At 48.3% G+C, this 20,493-nt stretch overlaps 1 long non-coding RNA gene across 1 annotated transcript in view; it reads right to left on the reverse strand.

Moving 5' to 3' along the window:
* The window catches only part of LOC122700977, a 197,677-nt gene extending 177,613 nt beyond the window's left edge, over nt 1-20,064 (reverse strand). Inside the window, exon 1 of the long non-coding RNA XR_006342886.1 lies at nt 20,024-20,064. This is a non-coding gene — a long non-coding RNA (uncharacterized LOC122700977). The remainder of the gene's footprint in view (nt 1-20,023) is intronic.
* Between the last annotated feature and the right edge of the window lie 429 nt (nt 20,065-20,493).

The raw sequence follows: 20,493 nt of genomic DNA on the forward strand, positions 1-20,493 counted from the left end.
AAATCTGAGATGCTCAGCACCTTTTGGGGGAAAGCTGCTGCATTCTAAATGCAAGTATAACCTCATGAGCACTGTTCACCTTCCCCCACTATATAGATGGAGACTGTGTTCAAATCTCATTTCTGTAAATAGAAATCTACTTCAGAAAGGTTTTCTTAAATCATTCATTTTTGACTGGCTTGCATAGGGTCAAGAGGGCTCTTCACACTTTAAATGGAGGACAAATGCAATAATCAAAGAGGATGTTCTGCAAACAGACACTTGAACGAACAGAGGGATGCTCAAAATTTACAGATGCAGGTCACCCTGCTCCTCTCTCTTAGAACTCTATTCCTTCACTTTCCACCAGCTGACTGTTGCCTCTGAAAGTCGTGAGGACACTCTGTAACCAGAAAAGAGCCACAGACTGACGAATGGGCAGTTCAAGCAACCGAGTGGAAAGCAGAGGCCTCAGTAAACAGGTGCAGCGAGAAGGAAAGCCACAGGACTGCCTCCATGGACAGAGGGTCAGGTCCTCTCACTGCAAAATCCGGATGAAACTAAGGGAGGCCCTAGACACATTTAGACAGCATCTGCGCACAGCGCATGAGCCCACCTTGTCCCGAGATGGAAAGATGCCATCTTCTTACGGGCTCTGGATGGTACCTTCTGGGAAAAACGTCTCCAACTCCACCCAGAACCCTGCCCATCCCCAGTCTCACCTGACTTCCTGCACTTCAGGTACTGGCTTCTCACCGCACATTTCCCCTCTGCTGTGTCTCCACCACCAGACACTTTGAACCTCTTGAAAGAAGAGGTTTACCCACCACTCAGCCTGAAATAAATCCTTTCTGGTTACACACTGAACTTTGTTTTTAAGGCATAAAATATGAAATACTCAACAGAGGTTTTCTTTTTTTAATATAGCCAAATGTTTAACTCCCCCCACCCCCAACCCCACCAGCACTTAAACTTCTCTAAGTGTTGCTGCTCCAAACTGGAATGCAAGGTCCTGCCATCTTGAAGACTTAGCATATCTCCATAGAACATGACCCATTGCTTTCCTAAAGAACCACAGTGCTGAGTACACACAGAACCCTCAGGATCAGGTTTGCGGAGGATACACAGATACAGGGAGCATCTCCAGGACAGAACAAAGTCATGTCATTCAATCTGGGGCACATCTGGCAAAGCTCAGTCTCCAGTCCTGACGGTCCAAGTCAATTAACTGCTACCAGACATGCTGCCCGTCATCTTGCCCTCAAACCCATCCAGGCTTGAGGGCCAGCATGGGTCTGGGAACCAAGGATAACACCTGCAGCTGCAAGACCAGATGTTCAGGGACTTTGGTGTGAACTTTGCAGTATTAAAAAAAATTCAAAAAACGAAAGAGAAAAGTTAAGTGTGCTATCTTGGCTGGTATCCTTTGGAATGACTTTGAAAGTCTGATGGTGAAATGGAGCCTTCTGGACTTTTTATTCTCTCATGCCTCCCCCAAAGTCACTGAAAGAAGACATCAAGGAATAAGGCAGTCGGGATCTCACTCAAGAGCCCCTCTGCGCTTCTGCACTGAGAGATAACGTGGAGAACCCAGAGCCTCATGACAACCCAGACACCATGAGAGGCAAGCATGTCTTCTCTCCTCTGTCGCCCATGCGCACAAAACCTGACAGAACAGAAAAAAAAAAAAAATGAACTCAGTGAAAGCAGCAGAATTGTTGGATCTGCAGGATGAATAGTAACTTGTAGCTCAATCCACTCACTTCGAGAGCAGTTGTTTAGAACTAGTGGTGTGAACTTGAGTTCAAAGACCAGGGGCAAGAAGGACCATTTCTCAGCAGTGGATCTGATAACCTTGGAGGGTAACATGAGTACTGGCGATAGTGTGGAGGAGGTGGAGAGAGGGCAGTTACCTTCCTAACTCCAAGAGCTTAATTTGGTGGGTTCAGCAGTTTCTCCTGGGTCTGCACCCCACTTTCAGCAGAATTAGTCTTAACAACAAGATCTGGACTTTCAAAACACAAAGAGACAGTGTCCACCCCTGAGTCACGGTAGTCACCTAGATTTTTTAAAAAAGAAAACTGTGTAAAAATAAACTCCAAACTAAATGGCCAGAGAAGAGAGACCAGTCAGCAGCTCAGGATGGAGATAGGAGGAGGGAGCTCGACCAGCATGAGGACTCTGCTCACAGCGGGCATCCCATAACTGCCAAGTGTAAAGGGCCACGTGGGAGAAGCCTGTTCTTCCCAGCAGGGCTGCTGGAAACACAGACAGGACTTTGACAGGCCGAGTGCTGTGATCTGGGCATCCCACATTGCATGAGAGTGTGGCCTGGCTGGAGATAAAGACATTTAATAAGTAATTGCACAGCAGTTTTGATGCGCAGTTGGGATAGGTGCTTCAAGGCCACGGGTGTGCTGTGTGTTTGGGGGTCACTTTCCCTCCTCAGACTACTGCTGCTGCTGCTGCTGCCAAGTCACTTCAGTCGTGTCTGACTCTGTGTGACCCCATCCCTGGGATTCTCCAGGCAAGAACACTGGAGTGGGTTGCCATTTCCTTCTCCAATGCATAAAAGTGAAAAGTGAAAGTGAAGTCGCTCAGTCATGTCTGACTCTTCGCAACCCCATGGACTGCAGCCTACCAGGCTCCTCCGTCCATGGGATTTTCCAGGCAAGAGTACTGGAGTGGGGTGCCATTGCCTTCTTCGTCCTCAGGCTACACCCATTGTCTAAAGCAAGGAGAGCTTGGGAGTCACCCCAAAGGCCTTCCTCTGCATACATCTGCCTGCGCAGGTTTCTGACTGCTGCTGATGAATCCTAGGACTACCCTGATGCCTGGGGACACTACCCATGGGGTTGCCCCTCTCACAGGCAACACCCATGGGCTGGTCTAGAGTCTCAGAGCTGTCAGACCCTCTGATTCCTCTGTACAACCTACTAAGTGCCCCATCTCCAGCCTTACTGCTGTCCCCTAGGCAGAACGCCTGCGATACTTGTATTTCAGAAACTCAGACACTTTTCCTGTTGCCCCATACCAGATTCATCAGCCTCAGACACCACCCTTATTGCACCATTCCACTCCTCAAAAGTGTTATGCTATTTCCAAGCAGGCACCAGCCCATCAGGACTTATTTGTCCTAGTAATAGGTAGTTTAGTTGCTAAGTCGGGTTCTACTCTTTCGACCTCATGGACTGTAGCCTGCCAGGCTCCTCTGTCCATGGGATTTCCCAGGCAAGAATACTGCAGTGGGTTGCCATTTCCTTCTCCAAGGGATCTTTCCAACCCATGGATCAAACTCGGGTCTCCTGAATAGCGGCAGATTCTTTACTGACTGAGCCACCAGGGAAGCCCATATTTCTCCTACCTAACGACGTAAAACCTCTATTTTGGGGAAAGAAAATGTTATTGAGTTCTGACATTGCTACTTAATAAGTTATCTCATTTACTGAAATTCAACAGACTTCATAAAGGCCCCTGTATTTTCACCCCTTCCCCACACACCCCATGTTACTCCTGCCTCAGGTTTTGGTTTCAAACCTAGAGGGTCCTCTGCCATCTTAATTCTCACTACCCTTCAAGTTTTAATCAGGGGATGCCTCTTCTGTGAAATCTACATTGCTCACATCAGTGGAAACCTGACTGAAATCCCATCCTGAACAAAAGTTGTTCTCATAACATCCTGGACACATCCTGGGATGCAGAGATAGCAGGAGGACTGCCCGAGGCAGCCATGGAGCCCTGCCTCTTCCCCACCCAACCTGAGGCCTCCCTGGGCCCGTGTTATTCACTCAGTCATGTCCAATTCTCTGTGACCCCATGGACTGCAGTCCATCAGGCTCCTCTGTCCATGGGATTCTCCAGGCAAGAATACTGGAGTGGGTTGCCATGTCCTTCTCCAGGGGGTCTTCCCAATCCAGGGATCGAAACCAGGTCTCCGGCATTGCAGGCAGATTCTTTACCATTTGAGCCAGCAGGGATTCCTCAAACACAATCACCAAATGGCCAGAGCCTAGGAGCGCATACCTGGAGTCAACCAGAGGTAGGCTCAGGAGTTTTCAACATTTCAGGTGTGGCTTCTGTGCCTTCAATCATGTTTGCCATCCCCTTTATTGGCCCCCCTTTCCTCTACTCTGCCTCTAAGTGCTAGAGGACTCTCAGAACCCTTTCATTCCCCTTCTATCCCAGCTCCCTGGGGATAACATCAGAGCTGTGGCTTTAAATGCCATGCAGGTACCTGTGGCTTCTGCGTTTATACCACAGGCCTAGACCTTTCCCCTGAGCTCCATCCAGGGTCAGAAACCCAAGCTCCTCCTCAGTGTCTCCACATAGAATGTCTAAAGGAATCTTTAGCTCAATACATCTGAAATTACACTTCTGATACCCTCTTGATTTCCACTTCTTGAAAATTCATTCCTTTCCCAGGCTTCTCCCTCTCGGTAAGGAATCCCACCATCCATCTATCCAGTTACTCAGGATAAAAATCTAGGCATCCTCCACGATTCCTCTCTTTCCTTCATCCCTCATAGCCTATCAGTCACTCAAGGCAGCTTCACTGCCAAAATAACCAGTTCTTTCCACCACACTGTGCCACTCTCGCTCACTCACTATCACATCTGCCTGGAAGCACCATCTCCACTGTTCTTCCCGATTCCGTGTTTCCCTGCTGTCCACCCTCCATAGAGGAGCCAGAGTGACCTCATCCCTCCCTGGCTTCCAGACTCTTACACTAATCCCTGAACTCCTTACTGTGGCCACAGGGTCCCATGTGATCCACCCCCTGACATTTCTCCAACCCCAGTTCCCATCACACCCCCTCTGATCAGTCTTCTTCCAGTCCTCAAACACACCAGCCTCGGCCAGATGTCAGGGTCTTTGCCAGAGCTGATCCCTCTCGAGAGAGAGTGTTCAGCCTTCACATGTCCACATGACAAAGTCTTTCTTGTCATTCAAATCTATACTTAAACATCACCTCCTCAGAGATGCCTTCCCAGACCACCCAATGCAAGGTAGCTCCCCATATCTTCCTCCATCATTTTTGACTCAGCATCTCTGCTTTACTTTAGGTTCATGTATAATGTTCATCCCTAAAGACATACTGTCCATGTACTTGTTTATTGTCTGTTTCCTCCAGCAGATGGAGGGCAGGAACTTACCAGCCATGTCCACTGCTGCTTCCTAGTGCCCCGTGCCCAGCCTCAGGGGCACTTGTAAATGTTTGCTGGATATTTCCTGAACTCTGACACGGTCACTAGACTGGGTCCTGCTCCTGATCTGAACAAAGAAAAAGGACAAACTGGGCTGGGGCTTCCAAAGCAAAGTTCCTGGGGAGATGCCTCCCCATGGACCATCTTGTTAACCATCTGGCGATTGGCTTTCCATGGAGGACAGACTGGAGCAAAGGACAGACCAAGAGGACCAGAGAGCATCTCAACTACAAGGTCATCTTCATCTTCAGGAGAAGTCATCAGTCCCCTGTCCAGCACGGGAGAGCTTACCCCCCATACCATCCAACAGAAATATGATGTAAGCCACAAATAAGGGCCAAATAGGTAACTATGACTTGTCTAATGGCCACATTTTAAAAAGGAGAAAAGGAAACAAGTGAAATTAATTTTAATATTAATTATCAGTGTTTTATTTAATCCAATATATCTCAATTATTAGTATTTCAATCAATATAAAAAAATTAACTGGCTATTTTACATATTTTCTTTGTACCAGGTCTCCAGACTCAAGTGTGCATTTTATACCTGCAGAATATCTCGATTTGGACTAGCCACATTTCAACTGCCCAAGAGTCACGTGTGGCTGGTAGCCATCCTGTTGAACAGTGTGGGTCTAGAATAATCAAGTTCCAACTATGCTAGGACTTGAGGAAGGCATTATGTCAAAATGCGATGTATTTTAGTCTCAGATGTTTGTATCTTAGTCTCAGATGTTTCATCTTTTTACCTGACAAAAGTTTTCCTGCACTGAGAGAAAAACACAGGGTCTGCATTGATTTTTCTTTCCTTTCCCCTAAATTTCTACAACAGAACCCTTTGCAGTCCCTTGAATCCACTGCATATGTAAGTGGTGGGAACCTACCCTCCCCTGCCAAGTAAGAAGAAGCAGGGTTTCCCCCTTGGCATTGCTGTGGTCAGGCTCCTGTATTTCCTGGCTCCAGGTCTACCGAGAGATTATCACAGTTTATTAACTGACTTTAATAGGAATCTGTTTCTGATAGTAGAACTAATGAATCCTATAAGACAGTTGCAAAGGGTAAGAGCAATTCCATTCCAAAGAAAGAAAAGGCTTATTTGGAATTCTGAGAGTGGGCGGGAATTGCACACCTTCATACTAACAAGTTCCATCCCTAGCTGGTCAAAATCTCCTCCAACGAGCTACTAGATTAAACACCACACAAGAGGGTGTGTGAAACTAGGGGTTATCACCAACAAGCACAGTGACAGCCTGCTGAAGTAAGAACGTACAACCTAACACTACTATTCCTCATGCTAGCCTCCCAGAGTAAACCCCGTCCAGGAAAAGCAAGAAATTCAACAGAATTTAAGAGAGTGAGTGTTTGTCCTGGGGCTGGCCAGGTCTTAGCACAAGGCTTGGGGTGAGCGAAGGAGAGAATGGAGGAACAGACCACATGTGCCCCCTTCCCTTGGAGACTGCAAGGAAGCCACACTTGGTTTAAAATACAAAGTCTTCCAGTAGTCAACATAGAGAACATGTTCCTCTTTTGGAAGCCAAATTGAGAAGGAGCTGGGGGGACTCATGGGTAATCTTGATTCCATGCCCGTGGACCCTGCACATTGTGGAGGACAGTGACAGCAGCCAACCTGGAAGATAAGCAAGAACAAGGGGACGGTGAAGAGAAACATGGCACCGGTACAGACTTCCTCTTGCTCTCTCTCCTTTGTGATGCTCTGGGGAAAGAACATTCAGATAACTCACAGGAGCAGGAAGTTCAGCTTCCCATCATAAAAGCATAAGGGCTGAAGAGGGCTCAGACTGATAAGGAGAGTGAAGGGGAGGCAGTAACCCAAGCAACTCTGTCAAGGGCAGGAGGTCACTGCAGTCAGCAAGTCGGGCTCTGGGGACATGTCCACTTTAGGTGTCAATTTGAAGCATCAGGTGCTACAGTGAGAAAGACAGTTTCAGGTTTTCTGAAAAACCGAATAAGGAACCTTGAAGATAAGGAAAACTAGAGCTCAGTAAGGAACGTTCTAAATTGTGCCAAAGCACAGACATTTTTCTTAAATTCTGCTCTGATTTAGCTCCCACTGTACTGCATGCATACATATGATGACATGGCTTGTTCCAGGTGTTTCTCAGGTCCAGGTCGCCTCAGAACCCAAGTGAGGGCCCCACCCTGACCAACTAAGTCAGAATCTCAGCGCAAGGGGCCTGGGTATCAGTGTGTGGTTCTAATGGGCAGCCAGGGTTGAAAACCACTGCTCCAGGGGGCTGAAGTAAGACAGGGCTGAAAGGGACAAGAAGGATATCTACCCCAGGAACAGAGAAGTTCTAAACCAGTGGGTCCCCCATGGGGCCACTGACACAGCACAAGTGTGGGCTTTTCTTACTGAGGTCGTTTTAGGTCTGAATGAATCATGCAGAGGAGACTTGAATTACTCTTGGCTAAATCTTAGATTCCAAGAGAAGTGAAAATCAAGTGCCTCGTGATTCAGCTGCTTCCATGGGAAGGCACCCATTTCCCGCTTCCCAACTCAGGACTGCAGGTCCGGAGAAGGTTTGCTACCTTACTGATGTCTGAGAGGTGGCCTGAGACACTCATTTGGGATAACAAAACTTGGGCATTCTGGACCATTCCAGTAGTTTGTGGGAGCAGTGGGACAGAATACTTGAGATAAGACTGTCCTCCAAAATACAGAATGTGGCATAGTCATAAAGGTGATTGTTCTTCATGTGTTGTTCTATGCCAGGGTGCCCAAACTCTGGCATAGAACTCTGGCATTGTGGGTTTAGACCACACAATCCCAGGCCCTGCCTCCAGATTTACTAAAACAAAGTGTTAGGGGGTGAGTTCTAGGAATTAATTTTTTAATTTTCCCAGCACAAAGTCGGATTAAGAAACCTTTAGTTGGTGCTCGTCCCCAACCACAGGTGAAAGTGAAAGTCACTCAGTCGTACCTGACTCTTTGCAACCTCATGGACTATACAGTCCATGGAATTCTCTAGGCCAGAATACTGGAGTGGGTAGCCTTTCCCTTCTCCAGTAGATCTTCCTGACCCAGGAATTGAACCAGGGTCTCCTGTATTGCAGGCAGATTCTTTACCAACTGAGCTATCAGGGAAGCCCTCAACCACAGGTGGGGAAGTCCTAACTAATTGCCCCATACAGCAAATCCCTGAAAACTCTGTCTTCCTGGTAAGAGTAGCCAGAATTGCACCCAAGGCCCCAAAGGGAAATTTGTACCCCTATATGGCTGGTTGTGTAAAGCTGAGCATTATAGAAGCCCACAGAGTCTCCAGCCTGACATTTGCAAATACCTGGAGAATCATGTCAGGCAAAACCTAATGAAGTGTTTGTTGCACAATACAGAGGAGGCAGGAAGGAGAGAGGTAAGTGGGCCTCTAAAGAGCAGGGAAAGTTCCCTAAGGCCTTAAAGAGCAAATAGGATCTGCACTTGCAGAAAGGAGAGGGCATCAGCAGCAAGGTCTGTGACATGGCAAAGGCTGGGGGCAGAAAAGTACACCTGGGGGCTGACCTGTCTGAAGAAGAGGATGCTCCTGAGGCCAGTGAACCCCCAGTGCGGAGGGCAGGAGTTAAAAGGAGGACCTTGCACCCTGGGGCTCTTCTGAACACAGGGTCACAGCTCCAGCTCCCCAGGAAAAGACAGAGTCCGACAGAGTGCAGGCAGATGGGCAAGACTACCCAGGCCAGACAAGCTGCTTAGGATGCAAGTCATCCCAACTCTGCTGATGCAGATCCCCCCTGAAGTTTGGCAGTCTCTGCCTGGTCATCATGACTGCCCCCACCACTACACTCCAGAGATAAAAAAGTCCAGGGAAATCCATTCAGAGTGGGGATGCTGACCCAGCACTCCGTGGGGGCCTGAGGATGCCTTATCGATTCCTTCACTGCCCTGTGACCCTCAGAAAACCCCAGGAGGGGGCCAAGTGCCACCCTCCCCACTGGAGGGCCTGAATGAGAAATGCTGGGAAGTTTGCCCATCCGGCAGCAGATGAAATATTCCAGCTCTCCAAACCCCACGAGTGTCATTCTGAGTGGAAAATCACATTATAGGCTGGTGTGAGGTCATTGGCTAATTAGGCAAAATGAATGACTAAGTAGATTTTAAAAGCCACGTGGCCAGTGATGCCTCACACTGAGGCACTGACCTGTCCTCGATTATCTGAGCCCTGGAGACTTAGAGAAAAGGCCTTAGCACTTAAGGGCCTAGGGAGGGCCTGGCCCTTGGGGCTTAGCTGAAGCTCAAAGTTAATCTGGGAGGAGAGAGACTGCTCAGTCAGTCCTCAGTCACATGGCCCTCCAGGCCCTGCTTCCCAAGGATACACAGGCCAAAGTCCACCACCTCACACGCCCTTTCCAGTGGCCCACCAGCACTCCCTGGATCAACCTGAGAAAGCAACTAACACTTCCAGAAACATATCCTCACGCCATGTCACTGTCTATTCCACACTATGCAAAGATTTTACTTCTATTATAAAAGAACTGTCTCATTAAATCTTCCCAATAACCCCATGAAGTTGACTCTGTAATCATCCCCACTTTACAGATGCACACAGAGAGATCACACAGCAAGGAAGGGGTGGAGCCACGATGTGTGAACCTGGCCTGGTCTGATTCCAAGGCCCTGCTCTTGTTATGATTAACAAGAGATCCACTGAAATGATGGGAGTCATGTCAGGGACACAGAAACTATACTAAGTCCTCTACACAGAGGAGATTTAACATAGTGAATGGCATACACAGGCACTGGGACAGTAGGAAGGAGAAGGTGAGGTGACCCAGAGATGAGGAAAAGCAAAGAGCCCACACCTTCCCCCGGGGTTGGGTCACAATGGCAGGAGACCAGGTTACCAACCTGGAGGCAGAGAGCAGGGGTTTCATCCCCAGGAGCTGGGAGCATGGAGGAAGGACCACTGTGGTGCTGCCCACCTGTGAGACCACCCACAAGGGGAAGGAGGAGAGAGCTGAGAGGAACCAAGGCCACCCCTGCCTTCCCACCTGCAGGCCTCCGGCCAGCAGAACCCACCAGAAGGCCCCTGGCAAGGAAGCCTGAGGAGCCCAGTCTGCAGGTAAGCCACCCCCAAAACACTCACAGACGGCTGGGTGCAGCAAGTGCAAATGCCTCGTGACTTCCACAGCGCCTGGCACAGGGCTCAGGGTCTCCGTACCAAATGCCACACAGCCCTCCCCAAAACCCAGGATGCAGGTGTAACCACTGTTGCTACTTTAGAGATGAGGAAAATGAAGCTCAAGAGACCACACAACATGCTCAAGTCATCCAGTTGAATTCAGATTCAAACCCACATCTGCTTGGCTGCTAACCCTAGGGGTACACGGGGAGTGGAGAGGCAGGAGCAGCCTTGTCCTGGGTTCTGAGGCCCAAGGACCTCATGGCCCGTGACTGGTCTGAGTGGGTCACCATCCATGGCACAGGCTGATCACTCCTGCAGCGATCATGAGCCTGGGGCTGACCCCCAGGCCACCCGCACATGTTCCAACTCCTGGCATTTCTTACAGAAGCAGCAAGACCACATGGTCAGTGGAACTAAGAGCACTGACTCAGCCAGGAGCCACAAGGGTCAGCAAAGCCCCAGAACCCCCAACAAAGCCACTCGGTGTTGCTGATCACAGGCAGGCTTGCAAGTCTCTGAAGGCTTGGATCCCACTGCTTTAGGGTCCTTGCCGATTTTATCCATCCCCCACCCCCAGACTCCACTAGCTCAGCGCACCACCTCCTCACCTGATCCAGCTACTGCAGAGGGGTGCCATTGGGGAATGGAACAGGCTAATTCCTCTGAAACCTCCATTAACTTTACTACTTCTCTGTAAGTGCTTCATTGTAAATAATGATTCCGCACCACGGAAACACACTGCTGGAATCTCCCAGCGGACTTAAAATTAAATTCAGCTCCCATGGCCCGCTCATGCAGCGTATTACAATATCTGCATCATCCTGCAAGCCTCAGAGGGCTGCAAATATCTTCCACTCAGTCTGGGGAGACTCCAGTGCCATCCACCCTAAAGAAGAGGTTCATACACCCCTACATTTCTTCCATCCCACACCAAATCCCATCTCCCTCCACAAATGATTAATACTGGTGAGGGTGTGGAGAAAAGAGAACCCTCCTACACTGCTGGTGGGAATGTAAATTGGTGCAGCCACTTTAGAAAACATTATGGAAGTTCCTCAAAAAACTAACAAGCAAATTACTATATGATCCAGCAATCCCACTCCTGGGCATATACCCAGCACAAAACTATAAATTAAAAAGATACATGCACCCTTAAGATCGTAGCAGCACTATTTATGATAACCAGGACATGAAACCAATCTAAATGTCCATCAACAGATGAATGAATAAAGAAGATGTGGTATGTATACACAATACTACTCAGCCAGAGCAAAGAATGAAATAATATTTGTAGCAACATGGATGGACTTAGAGATTATCACACTAAGCAAAGTAAGTCAGAAAGAGAAAGATAAATACCATATATCACTTACATGTGTAATCTAAAATAGACCACAAATGAATACATCTATAAAACAAAAATAGACTCACAGAAATAGAGAACAGACTTGTGTTTGCCAAGGGGGAGGGGGCATGGTGGAGGGAATGATTGAGAGTTTGGGATTAGCAGATGCAAACTGTTATACAGAAAATGGATAAACAACAAGGTCCTACTGTAGAGCACTATATTCAATATCCTGTGATAAACCATAATGGAAAAGAATGTGGAAAAAAAAATGTATGTATGTGTAACTGAATCACTCTCTTGTACAGCAGAAATTAACACATTGTTAATCAACTATACTTCAATAAAATATTCAAAAGCAATAATAACAAATCCCTTCTCTCTCCAGACTCCTTTTCTAGAAGGAGGAATTAGACCTCAGTTGCAAGCACAGAAAGAACCCCATTCATCTCGGAAAAGGACGCAACTTCAAGTCCCCTATGCAGTCCCCCAGCCCCTGTCTTCCCACAAATTTTAAGAAGATGTTGTTTTGAAGACAAAATATACATACACAATTTCCAGGAAGATCAACAGAATTCTGTGAACCAGGCAAACCCTCCCAGCCCTTCACCCCCACGGCCTGCGATGCACTGTTTCCCCAACCCTTTCTCGGGGCTCCGGACCCCGCCGGCTGCTTCCTTGTCTGCGGTACACAGTGAAATCTTTCCTGCAGCCTTGAGGGTAGACACTGTAGGGTTTAGCTAAAATAAGAACCACCTAGAACAAGAGACTAAAGTCAGCTTCACTTTGAAAATAAACAGGCTCACGTTCTGTCTCCCACCAGCTGGGCGGGGACAGGAATAGCTGGAGGGCACAGGGCCCTGTGGGGGGAAGCGTCCCTCCTGACAGCTTCTAGAAACAAGTTCCAGGGGCTCTGGAGCCCCAGGCCTCCGCTCTGCTGGGCAACTGAGGAGCAGAGGTATCACTGCTGAGCCAGCAGGACCCTCGTGTTTGATCTCCTAGACCTCACACGAGGCATCTCGTCTTCTCTGCAGAACAAAGTGCGTCCTGAGGGCCCGTGGATCTGTAGGCTCCCATTTACGGGCCCCTCTGTGCCTGGATGCCCTTTACTTGCTAAACTCTTGATAGCATTGGGATTGCAGGCAGGTTTAGGTGACCTGAGACATGCACAGTTCATCCAGAGATCAAGATGAAACCCGCTGCCCATCCGCAATGTTCTGGATGTGCCCTCTTGCTTTCCAACTTCATATTCCCAACTCTGATTTTTTTAAAGAAAGAAAGTCTGTTTTTCAGAAACTAAACGCCTAAATAAAGCCTTGAACAGAAAGAATATTCAGACTGGTGTGTGCTAAGTCGCTTCAGTTGTGTCTGACTCTTTGCAACCCCATGGACTGTAGCCCACCAGTCTCCTCTGTCCATGGGATTCTCCAGGCAAGAATACTAGAGTGGGTTGCCATTTCCTCCTGCAGGGGATCTTCCCGACCCAGGGATTGAACCCTCGTCACTTATATCTCCTGCACTGGCAGGCAGGCTCTTTATCACTCTTCAGACTGGGGAACCCAATAAAAACCTCCCTGGACAGCACCTTCTTATTAATGAACTGACAGCGTGACAGCCACCCTTCCTGCCCTTGGACATGTGACTACTCAGGTCCTGACAGCAGCCCAAGTGGGCCACAGCTTCAGCTCCATTTTCAGATGAGGGAGTGTCATTGCTCAAGGTCATGTGACTTGCTCAAGGTCACTCAATGGTATACAGCAAACAGCAGAGGTAAGACTTGAACTCTGATCTTCTCGTCCTGGATCCTCTTCTCTGCTCGGCACACTTCTGTCCTGCGGGGCCTTGGTGGCAGCAGACCTATGGGGTCGCTGCTGCAGAACCCTTGTCTCCTGCGGGGTCACTTCCCGCCAGCGCCTCTTCCCTGGAGTCCTTCCCCGCAGCAGAGCCAGCTCAGCTTGGCGGGCAGGCTGGGAGGGCTCGGCTGTCACACCGCATTTCTCTCGACTTATTTCTGCCTCCCTCATGACCTCAGTTTCACCAAGATGTTCCTTTAAATTAGATCCCAGAAGAAACTTCAAGGCAAATTCCTCCATCAGTGATGTTCATGGGACTTGTCATTGTTTATGCTATTTATAGTGCCATCAAATGCCTGGAAACACGTCTCCTGGTGACTATGTAGGTTTTCTCCCCCTCAGGCAAGAAGCCAACTCAAAACCACAGGCTTGTCTGGCACGGGCATTACCTTCTCTTTCCCTACCCCACTTGATGCACACTTTTTTCCCATGAAACATTTAAATGGTCCTTTGTTTTGACCCCTCCTAGTGTCCATGATCATACATTTCATAGCCCCTTGGCCTGTGTATAACAGTGAGGAAATAGAGCTCCTTTACAAGGAGAGCAGAGGTTCCCAACCCTATAACATTGCACCAAACCCAAAACCACATACAGCTTGAGCTTTTTTTAAGTGTTAGCATTCAAACTTCATGTGTCACTTCTTTTCTAGGCAACAGAGGAGCCGTCTACTGACCCACCAGCAATATTTGTGGCCAGCCCTGAGCTAGGATAAAGGAGGAACCAAGACATACAATATCCTATCCCCTCCCTGGAAGAAAAAAAAAGCATACTAAACTATTGCAGAACAACTCAATGTACATTGTAAGTAAATACTGCATTCTAACTAATAAGGGGCTATTTTCAGAAAAAAGCAGGGAATGATCAAAGTTTGACAAGGAAATTATAAGAGCAGCTACTGATTTTATTTGAAAGCTATGTCTTCTGAAAACTTGTTTTATGCATTCCTCTAGAAGTTGATTAAAATTATGTTACAGTTGCTGTCAACCTTTGGAGAATTCACAAAGAGGTTAGGAAAGAAAGTAAGGTTAAATAGTAAAAAACACAGATTAAAGAAAGAATCAATTAAACTGATTTAAAGATCTTTCTTCTGATTAGTAGCAGAATTCCCTGAGGGATGCATGTCATGTTGTCCACATCTCTTTTTCATCTGGATCTTGCCAAGGCTGAGCTAAAAAGAGACCCTCCCTAGGACCCAGGGATATCTGGAAAAGAATTAGATAGTGGGCAAGATGAGCAACAACTAGCAGAATGAGAAGTCCCTGAGTGATTGCATCACTCGAGCAGGCTCTGCACAAACCAAGGAAGCAGTGCCAGGACGTGCCCTCTTAATGGAATCGCGCCACCTGGGAAGCAGTTGCCAACAAGGGACTCTCTGTCCCAGCCTTTCCTGCAGCCAGGACTGGCCGTAAGATGGACTCTCTCAAACGGAATGAGAAACTCTGGGTGTCGTTTCCTGATAGTTAAGAAGTAGGTGTGCATTCTCCAGCCTTTCTTCCTCCTTCCACCTTGACACCAAAAACCACATGGCCCTTGGGAACAGAGGAGTCAAAACAAAGAGAGTTTTATAATTGTTGAATCTGCCTGGTGAGCATGCAGGGGCTTGGATTCATTGTGTGATATTTTTTTCTCTTTTGTTTATGGTTCACATTTTTTGTGATAAAGAATGGTCAGTAGTACCCAGAGTCACCAGGGGCCCAGAGAACCATTCTTGGAGATGCACAACTAGGGCAAAATCTCTGCATCTGCTCCAGAACCGGTCCTGAGAAGCCACCATTGCTGTCCTCCGCCAGGTGCCCTCACCTGTGGTCTGATTCTGGGCACTGACAGGAATGGCCCCTCCTGAGACAGAATCCCTGCTCCTGCTCTGGGTGCCCACTCACTACTGGGAGGTGCACAGATGAGAAGCTCAGGGCCAGGGGAACCAAAAGGGCTTCTGGCACAGCCTTATCATGGAGACTTACCATGAGAAGACTCTCCAACTCACCAAGAGAAACCTCCTGGAAATGAGCCATCAAGGACTGGAAAGATCTGAGGGGAACTGAGGTGAAGTGAAGTCGCTCAGTCGTGTCCGACTCTTTGCGACCCCATGGACTATGGCCTACCAGGCTCCCCAGTCCATGGGATTTTCCAGGCAAGAATACTGGAGTGGTTTGCCATTTCCTTCTCCAGAGGAGAGCTGAGCAGGGGGGTGAAAACAGAGATGGAAAGTGAGAAAACAATTGTAGGACACAGCTAAGGTGACCACACCTCCTGGTTTCCTGGGACCATCCAATTTACACTCATTGTCCCAACACAATTACTACTAGTGTCCCCTTTCATTTATCAAAGCCATCCTGGCTTAGACAACAGATACTATGGACCACCCTAGAAATAATGGGTGAAAAAGTCTGGAGGCGAGACTTAGCAGAGCTGTGGGGAGTGGGGAGGGGCATGAGGAAGAGCCAGCCTAGTGGAGCACACCTGGGGTAGGGAAGAGGGTGCAGAGGAGGGAGTGCATGCAGGAAGCCGGGGGAGGAGCTCCTGCTTTCTCCTACAAGCAGTGGGGAGTCACTGAGGATTCTTGAGCAAGGTAATTACAGAACTGGTGCTCAGAAAGGGTGGGCAGAGAGACACTGGAGGCAAGGAGAGACGCCTGAAATCCAGGTGTAGGGAGCATGGTGGCCCAGGAAAAAGGAGCATGAAAGGCAGGGGTATCGATGCCAAGCACCTCAGAGAAGGCTGAGGAGACACAGTAAGAGGGAAGAGTGACTATGAGTGGCTGCTGGGTCATGTCTCTAAATCAAACCCGCTGCCCTCCTTGACTGACAGAGACGCCTTTTCCTCCAAGACTTTGTGTTAACACGAGGAAAGAGAAAAGCTGATCTGACAAAATGCTAAAAATTATGTCTTTGATGTATGAACACTCTTTGCCCCTTTGGACCTTATAAACCAGAGTTCACTCCACGTTCCCCTGATGTGTTCAAGGTGCACGTCTTCAATAACAAGCGGTCTCTGAAGGTAGATTTCCTCTTACAATCAAGGGACTATTTCCATTTTAGGGGCTTAGAAATGCTTCCGATTAATTGTTAATTTAGCCTTTTGAGACCTCAATTTATATGTACCATTGACCAGTGTCTGCAAACAATCTGAGCAGGGGAAGGAAGAGGTCCCAAGGAAATTAATGTAATGGTTTCATCTCATTACTAGAAGCGCTTGTTCCAACAGCCCAACAACTTCACTCATTCATTCAAAACCGATCTGAAATCCAATTAAAATTGGAGGTCACACACAGCAGCAGTGGTTATTTCCTCATTACTGAGAGGTGAGTGGACTTCAAAACTACAGAAACCAAAGGAGATGAGAGCAGAGCTTTGTGAAATAACACAGGCTCCAGCATGAAGGAAAACTGGAGGTGGGAGGTCCCCAGGGACTGTCATGGAAATGCACAGACATACGGTCTGTGGAAAGCATTGTTTCAAAAAGAATATGGAACCCATCTTGAGGAAGTAGTTTCATATTCCTCCAGCAGACCCTTTATCAGAACCCACAAACTTTAACTCCATTCAAAAAGAGGCCAAAAAAATTAAAATAAAATTAAGAATCAGAGAATTAACCTTCCAGAGAAAGGTGAAAAAAAAAAATTCTGTAGGTCTATGGGAAAGAAATGTTAGTCATTTGTTCATTCGTCCTTTTAACAATGTCTGTTAAGATCTTACTTAGGCTACGGCAACGAACAAAACAGTGTCTGTGCCCTGGAGGAGCGTACATTTGCAGTTGCGGACATGGAAACAGACCATAAGCAACAGACATGATACATAGGGAAAGTATATGGTAGACTGAAAAGTGAAAGTCGCTCAGTCATGTCCAACTCTTTGCAACCCCATGGACTATACAGTCCATAGAATTCTCCAGGCCAGAATACTGAAGTGGGTAGCCGTTCCCTCCTCCAGGGGATCTTCCCAACCCAGGTATTGAACCTAGGTCTCCCGCATTGCAGGTGGATTCTTTACCAGCTGAGCCACCAGGGAAGCCCCATACGGTAGATTAGAAGGTGATTAAGTTCCATAATATTCAGGAGACAAATGGGAGGCAAATCTTCAGTCAAGAAGCCTAGAGTTTCTACAGAGTCAAGGACATTAAATGAGGACAAGTGGAAAGCAGAGCCAGATTTGGTCTTCACCAGGCATTCTTGGGCCACCCATATATCCCCCTCAGCTCCTTCCAAAATCAGCTTCAGCCTCCCAGGAAACGAATCAAATGGACAGGGACTTCCCTGGGGGTCCGGTGGCTAAGACTCTGTGCTCCCAATGCAGGGGGTCCAGGTTCAATTCCTGGTCAGGGAACCAGATCCCACATGCTACAACTAAAGATCGAAGATCCCACATGCTACAACTAAGACTCAGTACAGTCAAATAATAAATAAATATTAAAAAATAAAAATAAGAAACGAATGGAAAACATCTGAAGAGAGTGTCCCAAGGCAGCCTGGTTGGTCTACTGAGCTACAGTCACATTCTGTAGGATAGGACTCCTCCCCTCCCCTCCCTAGGGCATGTGTCAGGGGTCCCAGGACAGAAGTGGTGAGGCCTTAGCTTGACCTTAAGTCTAAAGGGACCAGTCATACAGTGGGGAGGTCTTACTGGAAGCCCAGTCCTCAGAAAATCAGAAACCTAACTCCCAGAAGGACTGAGAACACCTTCCAGAGATGCAATGTGATGTCAGAGACAGAACTCTTTGCCAAAACAGCCAAGTTGCTCTTGCCCAAAGTGGGCAGGTGCACCCTGGAGGCTGGAGGAGGATCTAGGCAAGCGCTAGAAGAAACCACTACCCTCTGTCAGACCCCTGAGTCCTCTTCCTGTCAAGTCTGCTGAATAATACCTTGGTCCAGGATCCCTCCCAAAGACAAAGCCCCAGCTGCATGGATGGACAAGTCAAGAACATCCTGGTTTCCCATCCCCAGAAACCACCAGCTCACTCCCTCTTCAGGGCCACACATTGAAAAAACAGACCCAGACCCTCTTTTGCTCAAAATGTCCCAATGCTGAGAGATGGTCTTGCAGGTAGCCCCACACTCTGGTCTTGAGTCAGAAATTCATTTCAGAGCACTTCTCAACATGGTTCTTGAATAAATTCCACCTCAGCGCAAAGTGGGTCTCTATTACAATTCTTCTGCCACCCCAGTCATTTACCACTGCCTTGACCTTTGATGCTAGGTTAATTATAAATAGTTTTGTCCATTGGAGAAATTGAACTGAATTAGCCTAGTTTTCATCTCTCATCAATAATTCAAATGACCATTTCCCACAAATGGAAAAACTGTCCAGACTGGATGGAGGAGACCCCCCCACTACACTCCCAGTGAGTGAGTTTTCATCCTGGGGTTGGGGGTGGGGGGTTGGTGGGCACAGTCTCTGCCAGCAGGTCCACAGCCTCCCTCCTCAGCCCCATGCTTGATTTCCCTTGGTCTGGGCTGGACCAGGGCCAGGACACACAGAGGATGTCCCAGGCCGGCCTGGCCCTGTCTGACAGCCTATTAGCCCCAGCTGTCGGAGACATCTGCCTGCTCTGATTACCATCAGAACGGAGGAGAAGCGATGGCCCCCCGCGTCCTCCTGTCTCCCCTGCACTGAACTGTCATCAAATGATGGTACTTCCACTTCAAGGCACTCAGAACCCATCCCTAATTGCTATTTATAACTTTCTTGTGAGGTCACCTGCCGGTGAGGCAGGAGAGAGAGTAGGCCACTTCAGGGCTAAAGGGCCCCAAACAGCACCAACTTCCTGCCACTGCCTCCAGGCAAGAAACAGACAACCTCAGAGCTGAGCAAAATCCATTCATAAAAGATGTATGTGCAACATCAGGTCAGCTTTCGCTGTGTTCCAAGGCTGGGGACTCCGGGGTACACGAGAAGGACATGGAGACTATGGCAGCTTGTGATGCCATGGATGTCATGAGAGGCCTGGAAGGATGGGTACAAGAGGCGCCACATGCTGCCATGGCCAGGCTCTATTCCAGCAGGGCTGCCCCAAATCCAAAAAGTCGCTGCTACAATAGCAAAGGGGCTGCAGATCTCCAGCTCTGACAGGCTGAGCCACCCTGTGTTATTTCCCTGCGGCTGCAGTAACAAACTTTTTAAGAACAGAAATGTGTTCTCTCATAGACCTGGAGCCCAGAAGTCGGAAATCCATCAGGGCCACACAACCTCCAGGGACTCCAAGGGAGAGTCCACTCTTTGCCTCTTCCAACTCCTGATGGCTCAGCATTCCCTGGCTTGTGGCCATATCACTCCACAATCTCTCTGTGGTTAGATTGCCTCCTCTTCTCCCATCTGTGTCTTCCTCTCCCTGTCTCAAATCTCGTTCTGCCTTTCTCTTACTATAAATGGACACTTGTCATCGGGCTTGTGGCCCACCTGAAAAACACAAGATGGTCACCCCATCTCAACATCTTTAACTTAATTACATCCACAAAGACCCTTTTTCCAACTAAGGTCACATCTACAGTTTCCAAGGATATGGACATACCTCTGGAGAGAACCACCCATTCAGCCCTTTACACAGGCCACCTGTGGAAAAAGAGCACATGTTAAGTCTCAAGGGTCAGGCAGCTCTGGGTTTGAAGCCCACCTCTGTACTACTCAATAACTAAGATTTAGTTCTTTCTTAGGATGTTGCCAACACCCGGTTTGATTCCAATAAAGGACCCAGCAGGGCTGTGATGTGAGAACAGGCCTTGCTGTCCTTCACTAACAGCACAGGAGGTGCAACCCAGGCCCAGATGGGAGCGAGGACCTAGTGGCCCTGCAGGATGGCCTGGGATGGGGCCATGTGCTTCCCCCACGGGGGGGACTTGGCACCTCTCTGTCACCTCTCAGGACACCATGTCTTCCCAGGCCCTGGAACCTGGCAGCCTTCCCGCTGGTTTCTGCCTCAGTGCCCCCAGCAACACCAACAGGTCTCCATCCAGGCTTTGTTTGCTTTTAATTACTAAGCTG

The sequence above is a fragment of the Cervus elaphus genome, chromosome 9, assembly GCF_910594005.1.
Source record: "Cervus elaphus chromosome 9, mCerEla1.1, whole genome shotgun sequence".
In the NCBI taxonomy this organism is placed as follows: Eukaryota; Metazoa; Chordata; class Mammalia; order Artiodactyla; family Cervidae; genus Cervus; species Cervus elaphus.